Raw genomic sequence first — 19910 nt, 5'->3', positions numbered from 1 at the left:
GGTAAACAGACACTGAAAGAATCAGTCAGTCATAAAACAAATGTCCACTCAGCTATCTGCCACACATTGTATGCTCCCAAATGAAGGCTTCCCCTTGGTATTAAGGGTATACTTAATTTGTGAGACCCTGGCCTCCAAGAATCTGAGTTCTACTCAGTATCATCATAATTTAACAGTGCTGGTTTGACTTAATTTCTTGCACTCACACTACTTTCTGGCAACATTTGCAAATTTTGCTCCAGCAGAGGCCATTATGGCCATTGACCCAACTTATGTTTCTTTCCATTTCAAACATGTACAAGAGCAACTATTGATTTTTATCCTCAGTGAAAGAAATGGAACTGAATATTCGATTGCCTATGGCCACCAGAAAGGGATAGAATTGTTATTTTTAGATTATACTACATAAAGAACAAAAGCATTAAGACTCCATATTTAAATAGATGATCTGGAAATATTACTAGGTAATATTTTCCAAGAAGAAAGTAGACTAGTACTCAAAAACCCTGCAAGTATTCCACAAAGGAACAAAATTGCGAAGTCTTAAAAGGTAAATTTAATGTCCAATGAACAACTTTATAACAAGTTAATTAAATAAAAATGCTTATGTGTCTTAGGAAATATATTTGTATTCTGATAGAAGAATAAGAGAAAACACTAATAAAATGCAGAAAAAATATTTTATATTTATGAACAAAGATTTTGAAAAATTTCAGCAGAAATATTTCTGCCATTTCTATTTCCTCCTCTATTTATAAACTCTCTTCAGGTAAGCAGGTCACTCTGACTCCTGCCCTCTATCCCTAATCCTTTATCATTAAGGGATCCAAATCCTGTTTTCACCTTCTGGTAATTCATGACAAGAAAGTAGTAGATAAACTGTGAGAAGCTCAGGGGAGAAAAAGAGAGAGAGAGAGAGAGAGAGAGAGAGAGAGAGAGAGAGAAAGAGAGAGAGAGAGAGAAAGAGAGAGAGAGTGAGCCATGACTCCTGGCCAGAGGAAAGGATTAGTTAGGGGAGAGTCAAGCAATTAAATGTATGTAAATTGTCAAATAAATGCAAATGGAATTTCAGAGTCTACAAATGCCTGTAGGGTGTCAATTCCAAGGAAGCTGAAGAATGATTTAGTTAATTCAATGTAAGGTAGCAAAGTAGTGGAATGGAATTAAGAATGTACACACAAATAAAAATTTTAATAAAAAATTAATCTTTTTAAAAAAAATCTGTAAATTTGGAGTGAGGATCAGAAATTTTTTTAAAATATACCAACCCCTGAAATGGGTTAAATATAAAGAATGATACTATAAGCAAATTAGAACAAAGGATAGTCTATCTCTCAGATCTGTGAGGGAAGGAATTTGTGGTCAAAGAAGAACTAGAGTACATTATGAAATGAAAATGGGATAATTTTGATTATATTAATTTAAAAAGGTTTTATACAAACAAAACCAATACAGAGGATTTTTTTTATTTTTATTTTTATTTTATTTTATTTTTATTTAATAGCCTTTTATTTACAGGATATATGCATGGGTAACTTTACAGCATTAACAATTGCCAAACCTCTTGTTCCAATTTTTCACCTCTTACCCCCCACCCCCTCCCCCAGATGGCAGGATGACCAGTAGATGTTAAGTACATTAAAATATAAATTAGATACACAATAAGTATACATGACCAAAACGTTATTTTGCTGTACAAAAAGAATCAGACACTGAAATATTGTACAATTAGCTTAATACAGACAGGATTAGAAGAGAAGGGGCAGCTAGGTGGTGCAGTGGATAGAGTTCAAATCTGGTCTCAGACATTTAACTGTGTGCCAAGGCTGTGTAACCCTGGGCAAATCACTTAATCCCAATTGCCCCAGCCAAAAAAAAAAAAAAAAACTGATTAGAAGGGAAGCAAAAAATTGGGGAAAAACATTATATCCAAGGGTTCTGATAAAGGCCTCATTTTTTAAATATATAGAGAATTGTCTCAAATTTATAAAAATATAAGCCATTCTACAATTGATTACTTGTCAAAGAATATGAACAGACAATTTATTTCAGATGATGTGGAAATATGTCAAAACCATTTCTAGTCACATGAAAAAATGCTCTAAATCATTATTGATTAGAAAAATGCAAATTAAGGCAACTCTGAGATACCACTTTACACACTTTTCAGACTGCTTAAGATGACAGGAAAAGATAATAATAAAAGTTGGAGGGAATATGGGAAAACTGGGACACTATACATTATTGATAGAATTGTAAACTGATCTAATCATTCTAGCAAACAATATGGAACTATGGCCAAAGGACTATCAAACTGTGCATACCCTATGATCCAGCATTGTCTCTACTGGGCCTGTATCCCAGAGAGATCATAAAAAAGGGAAAAGGACCCACATGTGTAAAAATGTTTATAGCAGCCCTTTTTTTGTGGTGACAAGGAATTAGAAACTAAGTGGATGCCTATCAGTTGGAGAATGGCTAAATAAGTTATGGTATGTGAATGTTATGTAATATTATCGTTCTATAAGAAATGATCAGCAAGATAATTTCAGAAAGGCCTGGAGAGACTTACGCAAACTGATGCCAAGTGAAATGAGTAGAACTAAGACACATAATACACAGCAACAACAAGATTGTATGATGATGAATTCTGATGAATATGACTCTTTTCAACAATGAGGTAATTCAAGCCAGTTCCAATGGATTTATGATGAAGAGAGCCATCTGCATCCATAAAGGCAACTGTGGGGATTGAATGCGGATCAAAACATAGTATTTTCACTTTTTTAGTTGTTATTTACTTCCTTTTTGTTTTCTTTCTCATTTTTTTTTACTTTATGATATAATTTTTCTTGTGCCTGTGGAAATAAGTATGGAACAATTATATACATATATGTATCTATGTATGTATACATATACATATATTACATATGTATATGTATACATACATATATAGCTTAATAAGCTCCCAAGACCATACCTTAATAAGCTGAAAAGCTAGTGCTACTAAATGGACTCCAGTCTTGAAAACCACTAAATCAAGTGTGATTTTTCCCAGCATAATAGATTCTAGAAAGAGTTATAACAGAAACAAACAAACAAAAAAACTTTTAAGAACATAAAACTAGACTGACTAAGAAAGTTGGAGGCAGTACTGCTTAAACATAGTATTTCAGGAGTAATGCTAGCCAATGAGTAGAATGAGGCTTTAAAAAGATCCTTCTTTATTTCCTTGATGTGGAAATATGATTATTTAGATAAAATGATTTTTGTTATTCTTACCCTCTTCTTTCTACTTTAAATACTTGTCTGATTTGTTTTTTAGATACGCCCTCTAGAAACAAATTAATTGTCCAGTATAACTGTTAGCCCATTCAGAAAGGCAATGCAGCTAAACTAAAGGGCAGAAAGAGAATAGATCCAACTGTGAGCTGAATGCACTGACAATTGCACCCACACAAAGATTATAGTCAGGCAGCATCTTTAAACAAGGGAAAAAATGTGATCACTGCTGGTGTTTGTTTAGACTGGTCTTTATTCAATAGCCACAGAACAAGCTAGTGTGTAAAGGAGCACTGAAAAAAGTGGGTAGGAGTTTACTGAAATAGTCTAAAATCCCACAGAATTTGCTTTCTTTATGTAACTTGGCACTGTTTGTGTGTTCACTGTTATGGAAAAATAAATAGAAGAATGTGCATTTTAGTGGCATCTCCTATATCTGTAGCCATCAAACCGTATCAAGTTCTGGGGATATAGCACATCTCTGAGGACTAGATATGTAAAGAAAAGAGGCAAAATATGACCAGAAATTAGATTTCCACTGAAGATCTCATAGACAACAGCTAAAGACATTTGCATTAAGGATTTTGGGAGAATCTGTTAATTATAGATCAAGGGGAGCTAAACAAACTTACTTTTTAATGAAATAAGATTCAGGGAAATTCCTATGAAAAGGCAAGAATCTTGACATACAGCCTCTAGAGGTCCAACCATAGTAAACAAATTTGGCAATAAAATTAAGAGTGACCAGTGTGCCTTAATGCTTTAAACTTTGGGGAAAGCTTTATATATTCTATGCCATTTGATGTTTACAATTTGACTCTGAAGCAGATGCTAATACTATCCCCATTTTACAAATAGAGAAACAGATGAGAGAGATTATCAAATAAAAAACTGTATCTATTGTGTCATTGCTATTACCATGGTAGTTAGTCCAGAGAATTAGAGTTGGCAACAAGAATGATGGAGAAATTGGAAATTTTCACTTCCAAAATGAATGTGAGGGAAAGGGAATTTTCAATGTCCTCTGGACACATTATTTGTGTTTCTGCGACAGCAAATGATACTTACAGATGGACAAAGGACAGGTTAGACTCCTGCCAAGAAAGAGCAAAGAGGTGTCTATCTCATTCTGTAAGTTATCAGAGAATGAAGTGTTCCTTGGAAGAATGTAGAAATGCTTCTAAGAGAAAAGAAGAAAAGAAAATAATGTGAAGAAACAAGTTAATCCTAAACTATATTACAATGTTACAGGATAAAAGAATTTCACATAGAGAAGAAAGAAAAAAGGACCATTTGAACACCTGAAGTAATAAAGTGGATAAGAAGCTCTCACCAGAGGAAAGAATAGGATTGAGCCATTTCCCTAAGGAAGAAACAGCTTCTTGTATTCCCAGGGATGGTGAGATGGATCCATAGGTAACTCCAGAAGACACATCATCCAAAGATAGTTGGTCTCTTACTGGGGTTTCTGAGGCAAACATATGTTAACCTGTCATGATCAATAAAGAAATGTTTTTTTTTCTTCCCAGAGCACATATATAAGATATTCTTCAGTCTTGTCAAACCTGATAATGCTATTCATTCCTCATATTACCAAAAGAACATATACTACAAGATAAGCAGAAGGTATTATGAGGAATTCTATAATTCAAGGGCAATAAACTTAAGAGTGTAAGATTCACAGGTATTGTTTTCATCACTATCAATAACTGAAGGGAGAGACCACAGTATAAAGTATAGGATCTTGACAGTAAAGTACATTTAATAAGGTGGGATAGAAATAGATATATACATATATGTGTGTATGTATATGTATGAGAGTAGGATACTCAAATTAATCTTTGGTCCTAAAAATCCCAAAGATGAAATTGTTGCTTAAGGGCCAAGAGACAAGATTAGCTTGGAAATACTGTGGTTCTGGAATCAGAGATAGAAGAAATATGATATTGTGGAAATAACACTGAATTTGGATTAGAATTTGAATATAGAAAATCATACTTAATTCCTTCCTTCTTGTGAGCATCAAATGAGATAATACATGTAAAATAGTTTTCATATATTTATGTGGTATAGTGCATTATTATTCTTATTACTACTTGTGCATACCCAAATATTATTTTGCTTTTATAGCAGTCACTTTCCCCCATTGTAAAGCAGAGACTTCAGATGATATAATTCCTCCATTCTACAATCCTCATCTATTAGATTGCAAGGCAAACACTACCCTTGGCTGTCCCTGAAATCCTTCCTAGGAGAAATTTTTCACTTTATAATCTCTAATTGAAGATGAAATACCTCTTTTTGTACAGCAAAATAATGGTTTGGTCATGTATACTTATTGTGTATCTAATTTATATTTTAATATATTTAACATCTACTGGTCATCTTGCCATATGGGGGAGGGGGTGGGGGGGTTAAGAGGTGAAAAATTGGAACAAGAGGCTTGGCAATTGTTAATGCTGTAAAGTTACCCATACATATAACCTGTAAATAAAAGGCTATTAAATAAAAAAAGAAAAAAAAAAAGAAGATGAAATATCACAGAACAAAGTTTAATTAGGTCCTTTACTTGACCACTCCAGATTGTCCAGTAGCCCAGAAGCAGCACCTAAAGGAAGGAAAAAAAAATGGGAAGAGAAAAAAAATCATGAAATGTGTTTAGAGTCTAAGTATATCCCTTCAATTTGCCTATAGGCAAGTTATCAGCTGGAGCAAGAAATTGAGATAAGCTTCTAAAGAATGATGCTGTCATTTCCTTCCCACTCATCCATTATTACTTGTTTCACAGAAGTTTCTCTAATTTTAGAATATTCTAGTTGAAAAAGACTTTAGGGCTAGTGCATTTCACCCAAAGTGGGAATCCATCACCTGCTGAAAGATGACATAGCATAATGTTTTAGAAGGAATTTTCTGTATCCAACAACCCCACTACTATTTTCCCTGGCAAATATAGGCTTCTTCAGGTTCTGAATTGCTACCTATGAGGAGACCTCCAAAGAGTCCTTCACCTAGCTCCTTTTTTATCTCCAGCAACCCAACAGTCAAGTAATTAAAAGGAATTCACTACACTCAGCATTCAAGAAGAACAATGAAGGAAAACCATAACAGACAAAAAAAAAAAAAAAAAAAAAAAAAAAAAAAAAGCAATTGTATGCCTATATGAAGGAAAGCATATAAATCATGGTAAGATGGACAGAACTCTAGAATTGGCATCAGAAGGAATCTGAGTTCAAATTTTGATCCTGATATTTACTATATATACAAGCAGATACAAGCCATTTAGCCTCTTTAAACCTCTGTTTCCTCATCTGAAAAATAAGGATAATACCTGCAGTGCCTAATATATAGCTATTGTGAAGCTTGACTGGAGACTTCCACTAAGTGTTTTAAAAGCCTTAAAGTGTTTAAATCTCATGTTTATTATTAAATATCTACAACAACAACCACTATAACAATGATGACAATGATGACAACTACTTTTACTACTACTATTACTACCACTATCTTTACACCTCCTCCTCCTCCTCCTATTATTACTATTACTACTACTACTATTACTACTACCACTATCTTTACTGCTACTATGACTACTACTACTATTACTATTACTACTACCACTATCTTTACTACTACTACTACTACTACTACCATTCCTGCTGCTACTACCACTACTATTACTACAACTACTACTATTACTATTACTACTACTACTATTGGTACTACCACTACCACTACTACAACCACTACTACTACTACTATTACTACTACTATTATTACTATTATTACTATTACTACTCTTACTATTGCTACTAGCACTACTACTACTACAACAACCACTACTACTACTATTACTTTTACTGCTACTGCTACTTCTACTACTACTACAATTACTATGACTACTCCTCCTCCTCCTCCTCTATTTGAGCCCTTCTATTTAAGAATAGATCTGGGAAAATATGTCGTTTGTTTCTTATCATAATGACACATAAGAATTCACCAAGGTTTATGAAAATGTGAACATGTACTCACCTCTTCCCTTCTACCCTGAATTTACAAATAATAGAATTAGGTCTTTTTAACCAATTTCTGATTGAACATTTCCTGTAATATTTTTTGTTTTTTGTTTTTTGTTTTTTTAAAGCATAGTGCAATGGAATGAACATTGAGCTTGGGGCTAGAAGACAATGGTCTCTAATGTTAGACAAGTAACTTAATTTCTTCTGCCTCAGTTTCCTCATTTTATTAGTAGCTAGATGGCATAATGTATAATGTGTTAAATTTGGAGTCAGGAAGATATGGGTTTGAATCCTGCCTCATATACTTTGCTGACTGTGATTCCGGGAAAATTGCTTGACTTTTATCAACTCAGTGTCTTCATATATAAAATGGAAATAATAATAGCATCATTTTGCAGAGTTGTATATGAGGATCAAATGAGATGATGTATTTAAATGTTTTTGCAACCTTTAGAAAACAATATGAATATTAATTATTGTTGTTACCCATAAAATGAGCATATTTTCATTATCTTCCCAGACAAAGTTTTTGGAAGAAAGCCATTTTGTAATCCAGAAAGTTCTTGATGAATATTAGTTAAGATTTTTATTAATATTATTGGATGTTCTTTACTTTCTAATACAGTTCATTCCATTTATGGACAGTTCTTATTGCTGGAAATTTGCTCCTATTTTATCAAGATTAATGAGAAGGAATTTTGAAACCAAAAGAAGGACTGTGGCTACTTGGGGAAAATTACTCAAGTCATGCACTGATAAATTTAGAAGTTATTATTCCCTAACTTTCCATTTCTTTAGGCTCCCAGGAGTTATAGTTCCTTCAACAGATCCTCAAATAACATGATTTTTTAAATCTCCCTCCTCTGGAGGTACTTCAATTTTGTACAGCAATATGGTATTTCATAAGTGGAAAGGAGCTCACAAGTCATCTAAGTCACTGACACCTGAAGATGAATCCCTTCTAGAATTTACCTGCCAAGTGGTCATGTAGCTTTTGTTTAAAATCCTTAGGAGAGGAGGAAGAGTGTAGGGGGCTGAAACTATGAAAAAGGTATGCTTGAATCAGACAACTGAGCACTTAAGGATAATTACCTATTTGATATGAGACAATCACTGTATTAGCATATGTTTGGAAAATGGCTCTTCTCACAGGTGATGCTGGCTCAATGTTTGATGTTAAGATAATTGTAGGCAAGGATTAGAGGGTGGGGTGAGAAAGGTGAAATCTCACTTGGCAGCAGGACAAGGAGGAGAAAGGTGGAGTTTCTGGACTCCAGAATCGAGAAGAGATCTTTGGCAAAACTCCTGGCAGTTTGCCTGCTTCTCCCCCTAAAGATCAAGGACTTTTATTTATCCTGACTCTGGCTGATCCTGTGGCCTCCAGGGAGCTAACCCAGACTTAACAGAAGAGCCTACCACCTCTTAAGGAAATCATTTCCTCCTTTGAATTAAGTTCTTCTTTACATCAAATCTAAGTTTTTCTTCTTATAATTTCTAATCTTTGTTCCTAGTTCTGTTTCTGGGGCCAGGCTGAACATGTTTATTCCATTCCAAAAAAATGACAGCCTTTAAAATATTTAAATATAATTTTCATGTTTCCCTAAATTTTCTCAGTGTCTCTCATAAAATGTGATGTACAACACTTAATGAAGAGAAAGTACCTCATGTTAAAGGTAATATATGCTTTCTTTAAAAACATGCTAATAAATATTACGTGCAACATTCATGTTTGTTGGTATTTTTAATTCATAATAATTTTAACAAAATACCCAGAACTCAGTATAAAGCTTGATCTCATTATCTGTTCAGTAGACTTTATTAATACAGGCTCAAAGCCTAATTAACTTTTTGGTAATCAAATTACAACACTGGTTCATTTTGAACTCAAAAAGACCTAAAATCCCCAAGACTCTCCTTGAGAGTTTCAGGTAAGTTGGATTTTCCCTATGAGGAATTTAGTACAAAACTTTACATTTATTCACCATGAATATTATTATGAGATAAGATAACATGTAGAGAATGCAGGTATTGATTTTCTTACTTCTTACATTGTAAGCAAGAATTCTATTATCACATAAAATTCTTCTCCCATCATTGAATATATGGTTTAAAAAGTATATAAAATCATATTGACAAGAAAAAATATATAATACAGCATAACAAAATATATCTTCAAAGGATCATCTTCAAGTATGTCTTCTGTGTTTTTGTTAATGTAATACAAGATTAATTGATGTAGAACAGGGTACATAATAAATATATGACCATATTAATTTAGGATTTGACAAATCAAAAGATCCAACCTTTTGTGATAAGAATTCACCATTTGACAAAATGTTGCTAGGAAAACTAGAAAGCAGTTTGGCAGAAACTAGGGATACCACCACCATTTCACATTGTATATCATAGATAATGTCAAAATGGATATATGATTTAGACATAGAGTGATATAATAAGAAAAATAGTGAAGTATGGAGAATGTACCTTTTAGATTTATGAATAAGGAAGGAATTTATAATATAAGAATAAAGAGAAACTAAGGAAAAATAGATAATTTTGATTATATGAAATTTAAAAGCTTTTGCACAAGCAAAATTAATGCAGGCAAAATTTGAAAGAAAACAGAAAACTAGGGGAAATTCTTATAACATTTCTCTGAGAAAGGACTCATTTCTCAATTATGTAGGGAAACTAAGCCAAATTTATATTTAAAAAAACATTTCCCACTTGATAAATGATCAGAGAATATTAACAGGAACTTTTCAGAAGAAGAAATGAAAGCCATCAATAGTCATATGGGGAAAATGCTCTAAATTACTAATAATTAGAAAAGTACAAATCAACATAATTATAACATATCATCTCATACCTCTTAAATTGACTAACATATCAGAAAATGACAAAACGCTGGATGAGATGTGGGAAAAGTATGAAACTAATGCTAGTTGAGCTATGAAATAGTCCAACTAATCTGGAGAGCAATTTGGAATTATACCCAAAGTGCTATAAAACTATGCATACCCTTTCACTCTCTACTAGATCTGTGTCTTAAAGAGATTAAAGAAAAAAAGAAATGGACATATTTATACAAAAGTAAACAGTAAACACAGCAGCTCTTTTTACAGAGGCAAAGATTTGAACATTAAGAAGATGCCTATCTAATGGTTAAACAAGTTACAGTATAAGATTATGATGGAACACTCTTCTTCTATTAGGAATAATGAACAGCTTCAGAAAAACCTGGGAAGATCTATATGAATTTAGGCAAAGTAAAATGAACAGAACCAAGAGAACATTGTACTTAGCAACAACAATATTGTAATGGTCATCAATTGTGAAAGATTTAGCTACTATGATCAAAACGATGGTCCAAGGCAACTCTAAAGAATGCATGATGAATATTCGTACACACCATCAGAAAGAGAGGATTGATGAACTGTGAATGCACATAGACTTTGTTTTTTGTTTGTATTCTTTTGAAACATAGCTAATATGGAAATGTATTTTGCATAACTTCACATGTATAATCTATCTCAAACTGCTTGCCTTCTTAAGGAAGAAGGGTAGGAAGAAGACAATTTAAAGCTCAAAAATTTTTAAATGATTATTAAAAAATATTTAGATGCAATTGGGATCCCTTCAATGCCTATAATGTGCCACCACAAAAAGGGCTGCTATAAATATTTTTAACCTTTAGAGTCTTTTCCATTTTTTATGATCTCTTTGGGAAATAGATCTAATAATGGTATTGATGGATCAAAGAGTATGCACAACTTGTTTGCTTTTTGAGCATAATTTCAATGATCTCCAGAATGGTAGGAACAATTCACAACTTCACCAATAGTACAATAGTGTACCCATTTTCCTATTTCTTCTCCAATATCAATAGGTATTTTTTAAGAGTCTGCAATTTCTAGACACAAGTGCTTCAAAGACAAAAATCAAACATCCCTCCCAGGTAGTACAAGTAAAATAGAATATAAAATGTTGGATTTAGAATAAGAAAAAAGCTGAATTCAAATTCTTTCTCAGAAACCTACTATCTGTGTGATCTTGGGCAAATTACTTAACCCTTCTCAGTCTCAATTGCCTCATTTTTAAAACTGGGATAATAAAGCACCTACCTCACAAGGGTGTTGTGAGAACCATGTGAGATAACATATGTAAACTGTTTTACAAATTTGAAAGGGTTCTCTAGCCATTATTATTATAATTATTGTTATCATTCATATCCATGTTGTTTACATTCTACCAGAAAATATGCATATTAAATAAATCTACAAATTAAATAACAGGAGGGGAGGACTATCCTCTTTGTATCCCGGACTTCTTTGACAGTTTGGTGAAGTCAAGATAATGTTTTAAAATGCACAAAATAAAATATATAAAAATACAAGAGGAATCAATAGTGATATGATACTTTAACCATTTTGTATTATAAAATAAGTTTATTAACTCCAATTTAGAAGTTATGTTTTGGAGGGATCAGAAAAGGCCTCATGTGGAAGGCAATGTTTCAGCAAAGGATTAAAGAAATCAGTAGTTTCTAAGAGGTAGAAGTGGAAAAGGAATATATGTTAGCCATGTAGGATAGCCTGTGAAATAGTTCATATATGACCAAAAGCAAGATTAGTTCAACTGGAGTGAATGAAGGTAAGTAATGCATTAAGAGGTTAAAAAGATAGGTTAAGGCCAAGTTGTGAATGGCCTTAAATGTTAAATAGAGAAATTTAAAGATGACATTAGAAATGAAAAAGCCCTTGGATCTGATGGAGAAGAGTGAAGAAACTAGGCCAGTGCTTTAAGAAAATCCTTTTGGCTACTGCATGGAGAAGTTAACCTGTATGGATCTCCTCTGCCCTACCTGCCTCCTCCACTCTAGGTCAGCTTTCTTTCTTTCTATGATGTCTAATCATGTTTCTTAGCATTAGCCTTTATTCCCTAAACTTCCCCTTCACTCCCAATTACTACTCAATGTCCTGGATGGGAAACAGAATCGTTACACAGACTTCAAGTCTATGTGATCTATGATTCAATAGTTTAAGCTTCTCCTTACTAACATAGACCATGATTGCTTCTTTTCTCAGTAGTTGGTCTTTTGAAAAATACTATGACTAAAAAAAGCTACTGCCTTACAGTTCACCTTTGAGTAATGAGCTTCTATTAGCCAGGAAGTCTTTGTACAGTAGCTTTACTAAACAAGCTAAGTTGTTGTCTTAAAAGACAACCTTTCACCTTAATAAAAATAAGAACAAGTATTTATGCTTTAGTGTTTGCAAAGAACTTTATCCTCATAACAGCTAAGGTAGCCACTATTGTTATTTTTATTTTACAAATGGGGAAATGGAGGTTGAGAAGTAAGAATGACTTATACAGGATCATACAGATAATGAGTGTTTGAAATAGGACTTGAAATCAGGACTTCCAGTTTTAAGCCCCTCACTCTGAGAAAGAGAGAAATAGAGAGAGACGGAAACACAGAGAGAGATTGTGGAGAAAGACAGAGAAATTCATAGGTTAATAGAAGAAAAGTTAATAAAGTAGACTTAGTTCTCTCTCCCATGGTTTCTCCCTTTTGCTCTGATTTTTTTTCTCCCAACATGATTTATAAAACAATACATATTAAAGATAAACAAACAAACAAATAAAAAAAAAATAATAAATAAATAAATTAGAGTTAGGACTTCCTCTTTCCCCAAGCAGAGATGGGTGACACTAGAGAACCTTATCAATAAAAAGAATAAGAATTAACATCTCACTAGAGTTTTAGATTAGCAAACTGCTTTCATTCTCTGCTCCCATATCATCTCTGGAAACTTCTATATCTGTTGGGAATTCATTCATTGAACAATATCTAGTTGGTTGTTGCCCTTCATTCTCTAAGAAGACCAAAATGACATCACTATGTTAGAATCGAATTACAATGTGTCTGACTGTGGTCAGATCAAAATGAGTTTGGAATGCTAGTAAATATCTCTAGCACACCATGCTAGACACACTAAAATACAAAGTGACTAAGACCAAATTCTTGCCTTAAAAGAGTTTACAATTATAGGGGAAAACAAGATATACAATGTTAACTGCCATACAAGTCAAAAAGTAGCTTTCTGGTTCTCTGTGCTGCCTGATGGATAGGTACTATGTTCATCTATATGAAATATTGAATAAGGAATATTAAAGAGAAAAAATGTGGTTAAACAGTCTATAATAAACTTTTAAACTTTTTAAATAGGGGGCCAGTTCACTGTCCTTCATACTGTTGGAGGGCCGGACTATAATAAAAACAAAAACTTTGTCTTGTGGGCCTTTAAATAAAGAAACTTCACAGCCCTGGGTGAGGGGGATAAACATTCTCAGCTGCTGCATCTGGCCCACAGGCCGTAGTTTGAGGATCCCTGGCTATATAATGACAGTATAACTGTTATTTGTGTTAGGAGAGAAGAAAGAGGGAACTTACTTAGACTGAGAGGAGGACTGGCAAGATCCAAGTTAGAGACAATGACATAAGTAAAAGGGTCCCCTGAAATTCGACTCTGAATTCAAGCATCTAGGATGCTTGAGACAGAAACACAGAGGAAGACCAAAAACAGTTTAGGGTTATGGTGAATCAAATTGGGGCTCAGATATGGAAAGTAGCCAATGAGGCTATTCTAGATAATGAGAGTATTCTAGACATATACATTCATAGATGTATTCTCAGAACAAGTTTCTAGAACTGCAATTTAGAAAAAGTCACCATGCCATCTCTTAACCATTTTCAGCTATTTCAGCTGTTAATGAGGATAATAAAAACATCTACCTCTTAGGACTATTTGAGGATCAAATGAGATAAAAATTAAAAGAAGTGTTTTGTACACCTTAAAATATTGTATTTATTGTGCCCATTATTCAGTTTGCCTCCTCTATTATTTGACTAATTCCTTTATATGTGTCATCTTGCCCACATTGGAATCTAAGATCCTTCAGGGGACTCTCTTACTTGCTTATATATGTATTCCTAGTATTTAGTAAGCACTTAATATTTTTTCATTGATTAATTGATTAAAAGCTCTTAATTTTAAAATTAAGAACAAAGCTTAAAATTCTTATCCTAAGAAAGATAACACAAGGATTCAAATGCACTGTATTACAAATTATTAATAACAAGCTCTCTCCTGTTTTGAATGAGGGAAAAACTATGAATGTCCTGGACATTCAAAAATGGGAGAGGACACAATCATTTGGGGAACAAACAGGATCCATACAACCAGGAGACTATAAGTCAACTAATAATAATCATCATCATTTATAAAGCCCTTTAAGTTTAACAAAGCATTTCATATATTATCTAATTTCATCCTCTGATAGGTGCTATTTTACAGATAAAGAAACTGAGAAAGATTAAGCAATTTGCCAAATGTCAAACAGTTTAGGAAAGATTCGAATTCAGGTCTTCTGGATTTCAATTCCAGTGTTCTATTCACTGTGTCACCCAGCTGCTTCTAGTGGCATTACAATTTTGCCTAGGGCTGCTCCTTTATATATTTTTCAATTTGTCATATAAAATATACTCTAAAGGTAATTTTAGGGTTTTTTTTTTCTACCTTTAGAAAAGCACTGCCATGAATGGGTTGCATAGTAGGCAAAATTATGGAGCAAGAGAAAACTATATTGACATTTTTACACCTTTCCTTTCAGAACCTTCACCCCTATATCACTTCTGTCTTCATCTTTCTATAACTAATAACTCATTCCCTTATTACCATGTTTTTAATTTGCTATGAAGTCATCCAACTGAGTCATCCTTTAATAAAGTCTAAATTTTATAGGTTCAAAGGCATAGAGTAAGAAGAAACCTAAGAGAACAGCTAATACAATCCCCTCCTTTTCCAAATGATTAAACTGAAACCTAGTGAGATTTGGATCACAGGATTGTAGATTTAGAGCCTAAAAATATTTCCAAGCCCATCTAAATTCAATTTCTTAATTTTATAGTTAACATAAATGAAGTCCAGAGTTTAAATGACCTGCCCAAGACCACACAAATAGTAAGTAGCAGAACAGGGATTCTAACCAAGGACATTCAAGGCTTATCTAAAAGTAATCTCCTGGGCATTTTCATAGAGAATTCTTGAGGATCCTAAATCTCCTTCCTTGAGTGACCTCAGAAGCTAAAGTATTTACTAAATGACTGGCAAATGAACATAGAACTATGCCAGCAATTGCTTATTATGCCTTCAGTTTTAGATATGGGGTTAAAAATCATGCCAGGGCCTGGGAACCTTCTGGGACCTCAGATTCAAAGTCATCAGACCTTATGATCCTGAAAAAATTTATTCTTGAAGCAGTCAGGAATCTGAGGAAAGATTGGATTTTAAAAAAAAATGACTAATCACTAAATCAAATGGAATGCTGCCCTTTTTTGGTGGTGACTTGGGGTTAGTCATGGCTCTAAAAATGCATGACTCCTAGACATAACTGTGCCCTAAATGGTCCCAGAGGTACCTGAAATAGTATCTGAATCATCCCAAATGATTTCTGCCTTGGACAAATGACTTTGATAATGGAAAAAACTAAACCTAGTCAGGATTAGGTATAGGTGATTTGAATTACCAAAATTCATTATTTCTATTGACTGCTTAATTAGCCTGTTTGTCTTTCCTTTATAAAATGCCATTCCAAAAGCAGAGTCCTTCCCACCCCACCCCCACCACATCCTTCAAGCATAATGAGCAGCACCTAAGGAATGCTGAATCATGTATTTTTATAGTGATAGTGTTTAAAACCACTGCCACTTTTTCTTTCTTTAATTAATGATAATTAATTATTATCTTGATAAGTAAAGTACAATTTTGTTGGTTTCATATCTCATTTCCAAAATGAAATATTAGGCATGATTTCATCATCAAATTTGTCACTGATTTTTGCTACAAATGAACTCAATTAATCGATCAATGATCCACAAATTAGGATAAAAGGAATTTAAATGCCCAAAAACCATTCTGGATGAAACAACCATGAAAATGAGCACTTATCTACATTACTAGGCCACAAAAGAAATCATGAAAAGCAAGGCAACAGAACAGTAATTAGTAAATCTATACTACAGGTAAGCAGCATAAAATTTGCCTACATGAAACAACAGGAATTGTGCCCCCAAAGTTTTAAGATAAATTCAATTTGAAGGTAAGTAGACCTAGGACACTAGATTTTGTGGGGGAGATACTCTATGATACCATCCATTTTGAGAAGACTGAGATTCCATCATATTAACTCCAATGAATATAGACTCCAATGCAACATAATCTAGTTTCTGGAAAGGCTTACTCAGGAGGAAGCAAGATTTTGTTGGTCTATGAGATTATTCATTTGGAGTAGAAACCTTGATATAGTCTGGTAGTATTTTTTTTATTTTAATTATTTTATCTCACTAAATATTACGCGGAGTTATTTCTACTGTTGAAGGAATACAAGCGCTGTCAACACACTGTAAATTTTGGTGCCCTGGGGAAAACCCCAGCCAGGCCTTTCTAGTTATGGTACTAGAAAGAAGAAAAAAAGCAAAAAAAGACAATTATCAGTCACATGGGAAGAGGGGGGAAAAGCAGTTTTGAAAAGTCAATGTAATCGCAACAAACTAAAAGATGTTTACAATTATTTCAAAGATTACTTCAAATGATCATATAACAAATCTTATAAAAATTGTTCTGCACAACATTACATATTTAATATTATTGCTACAAAGGCCAAGTACATATTAGGAGAAATAAATGTCTTCACGAGGTTACATTTTGGGTCATATTGCCTATGAAAATAAAACAAAATACAACATTTTCAAGGAACTACTGTATGCAAATCACCCTGTTAGTACGACCAAAAATCCAGTATTCCAAGGCTCTGGGTTTACTTATATTGAATATATCTTGAGGACCACCATCAATTTTTTCCCCAACAAATCACTTTGGCTTATAGTTCTCCCATCCAAAGTTCCTTAGCAATAATGGGCTCCCACCACAGTCATAGATGACCCTACCTTTTCAAACTTTTCAATACGGCTCCATGTCATTCTTTAAGAAATCCCCAATAGAAAATCTACCACCAGCAGCCAAAAATCTTTAATGGCTTCCCCTTTCTTATATAATGAAGCTTTACTTCATGAATTTCTATTTGAAGATTTTCCTCAAGCTAACTCTAAACTCTCTCTCTCCCACTAGCACTATTGTTTCCATTCTGCTGAAATTCCCAAAATGCACCCTGATGATTTCCACCTCTATGACTTTGCTCACACTATTCCCGCTGTACCTGGCAAAATAGCACCTTTCTTATAGCACTTTTAGACTTTGCAGCTTTCACCTATACTACTTCATTTGATTCTCACAATCTCCCCAGAATATCTTTCCCTCTCTTCCCATCTAAATCCTGTCCATTACATGATTTATACATAAAGAGTGATAATATAAGCAAAAGAACAAGGATTAGTTTACCAGTCGGATGTATGGATAAGGGAAACATTTGGGACAAAAGAAGATAGAGAAAGCTTTACAAAATAGAAAACAAATAAAAGTGATTATATAAAAATAAAATAGTGACAAACAAAACCAATGCTACCAAAATTATAAGGAAAGTAGAAAAATGGCCTAAAATTGCAAAATTTATCTCTGAAAAAGTTCTCATTTCTCAAATATATGGAAAACTGGGTCAGATTTATAAGTTTTGAATCATTCCCCAATAGGTTAATAGTCAAAAGATATGAACAAGCAGTTTTCAGACAAAGAAACCAGAGGTATCTACAGCCATGAGGAAAAAAATGCTTTAAATTACTATTGATTAGAGAAATAAAAATTAAAAGAACTGAGGTATTATCCCCCACTTATCATATTGGCTAATATAACCAAAGAAAAGGAAAATAACAAATGTTAAAGAAGATGTAGAAAACTGGGACAAGAAAACACTGCTCATATGTGAACTAATTCAACCATTCTGGATAGCAATTTGGAGCTGTGTTCAAAGGGATATAAACTGTGCACACTCTTTGATCTAGCAATACCATTACTATGTCAAAGGCATCCAAAAAAGGAGGGAGAAAACACCCAAATGAACAAAAACATTTATAGCAGCTTTTTTTGTGTAGCTAAGAACTGGAAATCAAGGGGTTGTACAGGAATTGGGAAGTGACTAAACAAGTTATGGAATGCGCTTTAAGAAATCACAAGCAGGGGGCAGCTAGTTGGTGTAGTGAATAGAGCACAAGCCCTGTAGTCAGGAGGACCTGAGTTAAATGTGACCTCAGACATTTAACACTTCCTGGTTGTGTGAGCCTAGGTAAGTCACTTAGCCCCAATTGCCTCAGCAAAAAAAGAAAAAGAAAGAAGAAAGAAGAAAGAAAGAAGAAAGAAAGAAAGAAAGAAGAAAGAAAGAAAGAAAGAAAGAAAGAAAGAAAGAAAGAAAGAAAGAAAGAAAGAAAGAAAGAAAGAAAGAAAGAAAGAAAGAGAAAGAAAGAAAGAAAGAAAGGAAGGAAGGAAGGAAGGAAGGAAGGAAGGAAGGAAGGAAGGAAGGAAGGAAGGAAGGAAGGAAGGAAGGAAGGAAGGAAGGAAAAGAAAAAAGAAATCATAAGCAGGATGATTTAATAAAAACCTGAAAAGACTCAGGTCATATGAGTCTCGTATGACCTGATACAGAATGAAGTGAACAGAACCAGGAGAACATTGTACACAGTAACAGTAATATTATTTGATAAATTGTGAACACCTTAGCTATTCTAAGCAATACAATGATCTAAGACAATCCCAAAGAATGAATGATGAAGCATACTTTCAACCTCCAGAGAAAGAACTGATATTTTTTAATATAGACTGAAACATGCTATTATTAACTTGACTTTTTCTCTTATTTGAGTCTTTTTGTACAAAATTACTAATATGGAAATTGCATGTGTATATTGTATATCTGATTATTCACAATCTCAGGAAGTGGGGAGAAAAGAAAAAGGAGAAAGAACTTTGAACTCAAAACTTTAAATAAAAATCTTTTTAAAAATAAATAAAATATTAAAATAGCCCCTTCACCCAAAAAGTTATCAAACTGTGCATATCCTTTGTTCCAGCAGTGTTTCTACTGAGCTTATACCCCAAAGAGATACTAAAGAAGGGGAAGGGATTTGTATGTGCCAAAATGTTTGTGGCAGCCCTGTTTGTAGTGGCTAGAAGCTGGAAAATGAATGGATGCCCATTAATTGGAGAATGGTTGAGTAAATTGTGGTATATGAATGTTACGGAATATTATTGTTCTGTAAAAAATGACCAGCAGGATGAATACTAAGAGGATTAGCAAGACTTATATGAACTGATGCTGAGTGAAATGAGCAGAACCAGGAGATCATTATATATCTCAACAACAATATTGTATAAGGGTGCATTCTGATGGAAGTGGATTTCTTCAACAAAGAGAAGATCTAACTCAGTTTCTATTGATCAAGGATGAACAGAAACAGCTACACCCAAAGAAAGAACACTAGGAAATGAATGTAAACTGCTTGCATTTTTGTTTTTCCTCCCGGGTTATTTATACCTTCTGAATCCAATTCTCCCTGAGCAACAAGAGAACTGTTCAGTTCTGCACACATATATTGTACCT

The 19910-nt window shown here is 33.6% G+C and overlaps 1 long non-coding RNA gene across 1 annotated transcript in view; it reads right to left on the bottom strand.

The window, feature by feature from the left end:
• Positions 1-5750: 5750 nt before the first annotated feature.
• The window catches only part of LOC116422757, a 68674-nt gene continuing 54514 nt past the window's right edge, over positions 5751-19910 (bottom strand). Inside the window, exon 4 of the long non-coding RNA XR_004233271.1 lies at positions 5751-5890. This is a non-coding gene — a long non-coding RNA (uncharacterized LOC116422757). The remainder of the gene's footprint in view (positions 5891-19910) is intronic.

The sequence above is a fragment of the Sarcophilus harrisii genome, chromosome 3, assembly GCF_902635505.1.
Source record: "Sarcophilus harrisii chromosome 3, mSarHar1.11, whole genome shotgun sequence".
In the NCBI taxonomy this organism is placed as follows: domain Eukaryota; kingdom Metazoa; phylum Chordata; class Mammalia; order Dasyuromorphia; family Dasyuridae; genus Sarcophilus; species Sarcophilus harrisii.
This window is presented reverse-complemented; position numbering and strand designations above follow the sequence as displayed.